This window comes from Hypomesus nipponensis, chromosome 19 (genome assembly GCF_054491055.1).
Source record: "Hypomesus nipponensis isolate SF chromosome 19, ASM5449105v1, whole genome shotgun sequence".
Taxonomy (NCBI): Eukaryota; Metazoa; Chordata; class Actinopteri; order Osmeriformes; family Osmeridae; genus Hypomesus; species Hypomesus nipponensis.
This window is the reverse complement of record NC_140379.1, coordinates 13,082,542-13,091,995: the sequence shown is the minus strand read 5'-3', so window position 1 is coordinate 13,091,995 and position 9,454 is coordinate 13,082,542.

Below are 9,454 nucleotides of genomic sequence, written 5' to 3'. Positions count from 1 at the left end.
AACCTCTGAGGTGAGCCAAGGGCCTGGCTGTGTCTGGGGATGCCACTCTGGCAGTGGACATGCATTCAACAGCTCCCTGCAACTGAACAGCCACATGGTAATACACATGTGGAGAGGTTCTACAACGCTATGATGACACAGTAGACCTTTTGGCCCCAAAAGTGGATGGTAGGTGGGGTAGTGGGTAAGGACAACTTTTTATTTCATCTCTCATGGCGGGTCCCTTAAAAACAAAAAAACTGGTTTAACCTCTTTTCAGGCAGACATTGATTTCTTCAATGTCTTGTTTCATTAAGTGACAATTCATTAGCAGCCGCACTATGTTAGAGCAGTGCTAGCGGCTACTTGAGCACAGTGTATCCATTCAGTCAGTGTGGTGTGGTGGATTCCCATTGAGGTTCAGGCCCATAAGACCAGCTCTGTTCTCCAGAAGTTGGTATTACGGGAGCTCTGACGACATTAAGGCCAATGTAAACACCAGTGTATTCCAGAGGAGGCACTTTCCATCCAACTTTAGACCAAAGGCAGCTGAACACTATTCACATTCAGATACAGAAGTTAGTGCCCAAGACATGGGAGCAGCTAAGGTCTACTGTACCTGAGATCCTTCTGGGTAGGACTGATACACAGACAAGATTTCGTATTCAACAACACTTCTGTGAAAGTGGCATTTTAGTCATACTATAATAATCCTAATAATATTGAGTCTATTAATTATTTTGACTATGCTAATACCCTATTTTATTCAAGGTATTTAATCCTGAATTAAATCCAGTGTTATTCAGTTGCTCTGTATGGATGTATCTCAGGTTATGTAGCCCCTGTCATGAAAAAGCTAAAAGAGAATACTTAGGCAGGCTACACTGTAGAAGTGGCATCACTTGAACATAAATGGTATGCACTTATAATGCCAAGAGCAAGATGTTACAATTAGTTGACAGATGTTACTGGATTAGATTACTGAAAAGAGTTACGCAGCAGGACAAATAAGGACAAAGATGCAGGAGTCTCTGTCACTCAGGCAACAATAGAAATGTAGCTTCCCATATGCAGACAAATTAGTTGGTTCGGATACTTTAGATTTGATTGCCGTACGAAAAATACAACACATTAATTAGGAGCTGCTAGAGTGTAAAACGTGAAAATGTGTCTAAATGTGACTATTGGTTAAGAACCTACCTTCAAATGTAACACCCCGTTATACGTCCGCTCACAGAAGACCTACACCTGCCAAAAAAGGACAATAAAATCGCTTCGGATAAATGATATGGTTCGTGCTTCAAGAATCTTACGGGGGTATCTTTTGCGAATGTTAATCGACGAGTCAATAGTTTTATATCCCGGTCAACAGGTGACAGCTGTCAGGTAGAGCGTTGCTCCACTCGTGCGTGGTGAGCAAAAAAGAGTAAATTGTCGAAGGGGAAGCAAGTTTAACTGTCAGGGTCGCAGGGGAGAGGAGTGCTCAGATGTAAGGGGAGGGATGATGGAGCAGAAGTGTGTATGGCGTACCTTTTAGACTACGTACCGATCTTTTGGGTGTGAAATTAGTAACGGTTCACTTTCACTGTAGGTACATATTATAGCCCTGTTTGTGTTTTTTTTCTACAACTTTCTTGTAGTACAGCATGGTTGGAGCTTCAAGGCCATGAAGGAAGACCTGTGTGGAACCCTCAACAGATGGAGCTGACATGACAAATTATATCGACAGCTCAAGTGGCAACCAATCCTTAACATATGGACAACAATGTTTTCCTTTGGGCATAAGTGCTTTACTTAAAAACGTGTAAATAAGATAGTTACATTTTTTATTACTTCAGAAACACACATGCCATGGTAGTGTCAGGAAAATATATAGTCAATGTTGCCCCAACAATTCATAACCAAATTGTTTTGTAGCATTCTTACAAAATTACAGTGTGTGTGTCCCACTGTGTATTATAATTTAAAGGGAGGCACTTCTCTCTCTGGAACTTCTCTAGGAATATTTTTAACAAAGCACCAATTTCCTTTTTCACACTTCTCATTACATCATCTTCAGGCACCCAAGTGATGATGAAAGGGTGTGAAAATATTGTTATACCCCCCACCACAAACCCCCCTGCCTGTTTACATCACAGTAAGGAGAAAAAAACTCCAACCGAACCAGGAGGTTGGTAGACAGACCCCTTCTGTTAGAGAGCAGACCCTCTCTTACAACACCATTGAGTGCTTAGGGGACAGGAAATAGAACATGTGCAATTACAAAAAATTACACACGTAAAAAAGAGAGGCGTAACCAAAGAGGTCCACTGGTCTGGTAATAGACCTTCAGTTGGAGTTTAAGTAGGAGGTTTTTCTAACCCTTCAAGTTTAAGAATTCTCTTGGGTGTTTATGAGAGAAAAATTCGGTTACCAACACATGTCCTGCATGCAAAGTTTACTGCAGCATTAACTACCCACACAAATTAGACAGACCAGTACCCCATTCTGGGTGCATTAAATAATCATAGCCATGATTCAGTTCAGCAACAGAAGTCGAGGACCATCTGCAACTGTATCTGTTGCAGCACTGAAAAGAAGGCAAAAGGATGTTGGAATGGAGGGAATGTTGAATGTGATAGGTTTGGGGAGAGGTGTTTTCACTCAGGCCGTCTCACTGGATTTCAACTGAATGGTACAAAGTATCTGAGACCTCGACAGAGAGACTTCAAAGGAGTGGTTCTTAATGCACACAGTGTGTCCGTGTATCTTAATTACCGATCAAAAGGATAGATTTAGTCACCAACATGTATTTTCCACAGTATATCCATGGGCAAATCATACAGCATTTTATACCATTCTATGAGTCCGTTTTTTTGGGAGTTGGGCTTACATGGAACTGAAATGCAAAATGAGCAGTTATGTGGGGACATTCTAATGAATGATTTTACTGAAGGAAAGAACATGCTAAAGGACACCTCTTGAACACCCATCAGACAAGGCTAGTTACATCTTAGATATTGGTCATGCTCATGACCCATCGAGATAACTAAAAGTAAAAAAATGTTTTATTCATGTAAATGTTGGATGTGTTAGTTTTTTATTGCGTTACTCCAATGAGTCATAATTTTCTACAGTTTCTGTCACTATAAGAAAACAAGCCAAACAGTAGATAATGCTGATAGTGCTGACACAGACTGATTGATGTACATGACACCGTTTCAGATGAAGCCTCAGGGGAGAGCTAGACATTTACCTTCATTCAGGGACCCTCTTTTCAGCACAAAGCCCACATTATTCAGAGGTACAGGTAGGTAGCCATGCTGAGCAGTCTTAGTTTGACTGGGTTTAACTGTCAGACATAGAGAAACAGGCTGCTAAAAAAATATTTTGGCCAGTTTTCTCTTACCTCTCTTTGCAAATGTCTTTCTTTTTCTCTCTTTCTCCACCTCCCTGACTCATTGCTCACATATATAACTTTGCTGTGCTTTCTAAAAGACAATATTTGAATGGAAAAGTACCTTATATCTAATATATATCTTTATAATTACCTATGTGTAGAGCAAGTCTGCTTCTGTGATCCTTTTTTTCTATTCCACAACTTATGGACAGGTATCTCATTCCAGTTCAGAATTAGAAATCTGATTAGAAATCTGAGAAATCCAAATCTGAAATCAAGTTTAATCGCCAAGTAGTTTACACAACAAGGAATTGCATGTAACAAATGTACAGCAAAATACTGTGTAATGTAACGTATTTACAGTTGCTGTGCATGTAATTTTTTTTTATGTATGTATATGTATATTTTATGTATATAACATATTCAATTGTATTGATACACACCACTATGCTGTCACGAGTTGTTTTGGTGAGTTGTGGCTTGTCTTAGTTCAAGACCTCACACTGGGCTGTCCAGTAGGAACTCGAGGCAAATATAATCCTTTTTTGGTTCAGCGGTGTGGAAAAGGCAGAGAGAGGAACTCAAGCTCCATTGGAAACTTGTTAGAAGTGCTTTTGTTGAGAGCCTGGCATGAGTGTGTTTGTTTTATTAGAAGATTTAATATCTTTGGGCAGCAGTTACGGTGGGGTCACATTTTTTGGAGTTTTTTTAGGGGGTCACACATTCTGACAGCCGTCAGAAATGGTGACCTTTGTGGTACTGGCTCTGTGATGGCTCCAAATCAGAAAACATGGTTCCAGATTAGTGTGAAGGGATGATATAACTACCACAAACCATCATTTGAAGATTTAATACCTTTGGGCAGCAGTTACGGTGAGGTCACAATTTTTGCAGGGTTTTTTTGGGGTCACACATTCTGACAGCCGTCAGAAATGGGGACCACTGTTTGAAGATTTAATAATTTTGGGAAGCAGTTACTGTGGGGTCAAACATTTTTTTATAGGGTTTTTTTGGGTCACACTTTCTGACAGCCGTCAGAAATGGTGACCTCTGTGGTACTGGCTCTGTGATGGCTCCAAATCAGAAAATATGGTTCCAGATCAGTGTGAAGGGATGACAGAACTACCCCAAACCACTGTTTGAAGATTTAATAATTTTGGGAAGCAGTTACGGTGGGGTCAAATACAATTTTATAGGGTTTTTTTAGGGTCACACATTCTGACAGCCGTCAGAAATGGTGACCTCTGTGGTACTGGCTTTGTGATGGCTCCAAATCAGAAATATGGTTCCAGATTAGTGTGAGGGGATGATATAAATACCACAAACCATCGTTTGAAGATTTAACTCCTTTGGGGAGCAGTTACGGTGGGAACAAACATTCTTATTTATGAATTTTTAGGGTCACACATTCTGACAGCTGTCAGAAATGGTGACCTCTGTGGAACTAAATCTGTGATGGCTCCAGATCAGAAAATATGGCTCCAGATTAGTGTGAAGGGATGACATAACTAACCCAAACCATCGTTTGAAGATTTAATACCTTTGGGCAGCAGTTACGGTGGGGTCACATTTTTTGGAGGGTTTTTTTTGGGTCACACATTCTGACAGCCGTCAGAAATGGTGACCTCTGTGGTACTGGCTCTGTGATGGCTCCAAATCAGAAAAAATGGTTCCATATCAGTGTGAAGGGATGACAGAACTACCCCAAACCACTGTTTGAAGATTTAATAATTTTGGGAAGCAGTTACTGTGGGGTCAAACATTTTTTTATAGGGTTTTTTTGGGTCACACATTCTGACAGCCGTCAGAAATGGTGACCTCTGTGGAACTAAATCTGTGATGGCTCCAGATCAGAAAATATGGTTCCAGATTAGTGTGAAGGGATGACATAACTACCCCAAACCATCGTTTGAAGATTTAATAATTTTGGGAAGCAGTTACGGTGGGTTCAAATAAAATTTTATAGGGTTTTTTTAGGGTCACACATTCTGACAGCCGTCAGAAATGGTGACCTCTGTGGTACTGGCTCTGTGATGGCTCCAGATCAGAAAATATGGTTCCAGATTAGTGTGAAGGGATGACATAACTACCACAAACCATCGTTTGAAGATTTAATACCTTTTGGCAGCAGTTACGGTGGGGTCACATTTTTTGGAGGTTTTTTTGGGGGTCACACATTCTGACAGCCGTCAGAAATGGTGACCTCTGTAGAACTGGCTCTGTGATGGCTCCAAATCAGAAAAGATGGTTTCAGATCAGTGTGAAGGGATGACAGAACTACCCCAAACCACTGTTTGAAGATTTAATAATTTTGGGAAGCAGTTACGGTGGGGTCAAACATTTTTTTATTGGGTTTTTTTGGGTCACACATTCTGACAGCCGTCAGAAATGGTGACCTCTGTGGTACTGGCTCTGTGATGGCTCCAAATCAGAAAATATGGTTCCAGATTAGTGTGAAGGGATGATATAACTACCACAAACCATCATTTGAAGATTTAACTCCTTTGGAAAGCAGTAACGGTGGGGTCACACATTTTTATGAGTTTTTTTGGGGGTCACACATTCTGACAGCCGTCAGAAATGGTGACCTCTGTAGAACTGGCTCTGTGATGGCTCCAAATCAGAAAAGATGGTTCCAAATTAGTGTGAAGGGATGACATAACTACCCCAAACCACTGTTTGAAGATTTAATAATTTTGGGAAGCAGTTACGTTGGGGTCAAATTAAATTTTATAGGGTTTTTTTAGGGTCACACATTCTGACAGCCGTCAGAAATGGTGACCTCTGTGGTACTGGCTCTGTGATGGCTCCAAATCAGAAAATATGGTTCCAGATTAATGTGAAGGGATGATATAAATACCACAAACCATCATTTGAAGATTTAACTCCTTTGGAAAGCAGTAACGGTGGGGTCACACATTTTTATGAGTTTTTTTGGGGGTCACACATTCTGACAGCCGTCAGAAATGGTGACCTCTGTAGAACTGGCTCTGTAATGGCTACAAATCAGAAAAGATGGTTCCAAATTAGTGTGAAGGGATGACATAACTACCCCAAACCACTGTTTGAAGATGTAATAATTTTGGGAAGCAGTTACGGTGGGGTCAAATACAATTTTATAGGTTTTTTTTAGGGTCACACATTCTGACAGCCGTCAAAAATGGTGACCTCTGTGGTACTGGCTCTGTGATGGCTCAGAATCAGAAAATAAGGTTCCAGATTAGTGTGAAGGGATGACATAACTATCCCAAACCATCGTTTGATGATTGAATACCTTTGGGAAGCAGTTACGGTGGGGTCACACATTTTTTGGAGGGTTTTTTCTGGGTCACACATTCTGACGGCTGTCAGAAATGGTGACCTCTCTGGAACTGGCTCTGTGATGGCTCCAGATCAGAAAATATGGTTCCAGATTAGTGTGAAGGGATGACATAACTACCCCAAACCCTCGTTTGAAGATTTAACACCTTTAGGAAGCAGTTACGGTGGGGTCACAATTTTTTTTGATATATATTTTTTTGTTTTTTTTGGGGTCACACATTCTGACAGGCGTCAGAAATGGTGACCTCTGTGGTACTGGCTCTGTGATGGCTCCAAAACAGAAAATATGGTTCCAGATTAGTGTGAAGGGATGATATAACTACCCAAAACCATCGTTTGAAGATTTATCACCTTTGGGAAGCAGTTACGGTGAATATTTTTATTTTATTTATAAAAATTTACAAAAATTGCATTGAATGCCCAGACATTAAACCTGCTCCGACACTTTATCATCTTTACATTGGAAAGCATAACTGCATATGTCAGATGGTAGGAGGCAAGACTTGCATGAGAAAGAGGAAAAGTAAATAACTGCATAAAGTGTTCTTTCGAGAGAGTTGATTTTTGTCATTGGTTGTTGGTTTGTACTGGTAGTTGGATGGTTTCCAGGAATAATATTTAAACCGTACATAAAAATCTTTGTATTTGATTGGCCAATGAGTATACGATATTATTTAGTCCAGAATAGCCCAATATTAGAGCATTTATTATGTCATGACATGAAACAAATTTGTGTAACGAGGTATGTGTGTCTATGTATTTGTGCATTGTCAATGTCAGCCTATCAGTGTGTGATTCTGATTGTGAAAGTGAATGTGCAAGCTGTTTTCTGATAGAACACTGTTACCTTATGCGAGAGCACAGACCAGACTTTCTTCTCACTGAGTGGAGCTGAAAAACACAGCTGATAAAGGCCTATGTCCCTCACCAACCAGAACACCACTAGCCCGCCCACCAACACACTTTACAAGTCCCTAGAATCATTTAACCACTGCATCGCTCACATACCTGCCTCGGTGCTGCTGCACAGCCCACATGCACTCATCTTCTTAAAGAAGCCTTGTAAGTTTGTTTTTTATTATTTCCAACATCAAAACACATAAATTAAGATGAAAAGGTCCATGCTCACAGGCAGGACTCCTTTACACCTCCCCATAAAATAGATAACCTCTTGTGAAGACTAAAACGTTTAATTAATGACTTGTTTATGTGATTTCCTCACTTACTACAATTGACATCAGCCCACCGACTGCACAGGACTTTGGAGACCACAGAGGTCTCTGTGTTTGAGGTGTTACATGCTTCCATGGAGTTGATTGACCATGATGGATGGGCTTTGATCACACCATAAGAGCCTGTTTGAGACATCAGGGCCCCACACATCCCCTGTACAGGAACCCACTGGTCTTGATGACATGTGAAAGCTTTCCTCTGGGTTCTAGGGGTCAAAAGATCCGAGCACAGGCAGGTCTGCTACCTCTTGCTGTGCAGTCAAAGAAGATTAGCATGGATCCACATATAACAAGTCTTTGTCCTGTCTGGTATGTCTGACATGTGTTTTATTCCCACAAAACTGGGTCCGTTACAGTCTTCCACCAACTGGGTTGCATATTGGGAACTGTATCTAAACTGGCAAATGATTCATTGTCCCGTGTTGCCTCTGTGAAATGGACTTAAACCTATCAACTGGACAGCATTATATATCCTGGGAGTAAACTCATACTTGTTCAACATTTCTTCATCCACCACAGTGTTACTTAAAGGTGATTCCATTCACAGGGAGGCATAATCCTTGGTTCAATGTACAACTGACACAGACTTTAGATCAGATATATATTATTTCACATATACTTGAATGAATTCTACCGGAAATGCCTCATACCCACAGTAAACCAATCAGTATCTAGACACTGAAACAACCAACCACAGCCAGAGACGGGTACTGAATCTATAATGAGGTTCCTTGTCCCGGCCTGACCCACTACTTTAAGTCAAAGAGAGCATAGCACTCCTGGCTATAGCAAATTAGAACCACATGTGAGTGGCAAAGCTGAAAAGTAGGATACAGAAGGTCTTTGTGAATTGGGGTTGGTGGTAGAGTGCTGGGAGTGGGAAGGTGAGGTCTACCTTGACTTGGCACTTATACTAGTCAGTAAACCCACTGTCTCCTCTCTCCATCATGCAGCATCTAACACTAGTCATTCATTATAAACTCAGGTCGAATTGATCATGTTACGGTCTGCAAAGTTTCCTCTTTTTGGAAACATGTTTCGAATTTGCAAGCTCAAGACATTAGGGATTTAAGTCCAAAAAAGAGCGAGTTGATATTTTCATTGCTGATGTTTGAACAAGTGGGCGTGTACACTCTCTCTCTCTCTCTCTCTCTCCTTCTCTCCCTCTCTCTCTTTCTCTTTCTTTGAATCTTTGACTTGGTCAAAGAAGTGCCTTGTGAGGGCAAGTTGTTGACCTGTTAAAATGCCCTTTTCATAAGCAGAATAGAGGTCCAGTGTGACCCCATCAAGCCTGCAGTAGCAACACTGTGCAGGGCAGCAGACAGGCATGCTGCCAGGGGAATACACCCCGGGTCAGAGACATGGTCCACTCTCTGACATCAGCTGATAAGCCTTGGCCCAAGCATGGCACGCCAAAGTGGCTACAACATCTCAACACTGCTAAACAGGTCACACAGATCTGACACACTATACTGTATGAAATTAAAATGCATGGAGTGTGTGATATGCTTCCTAATACTTGTGTTCATGTTCAGCATCTTCT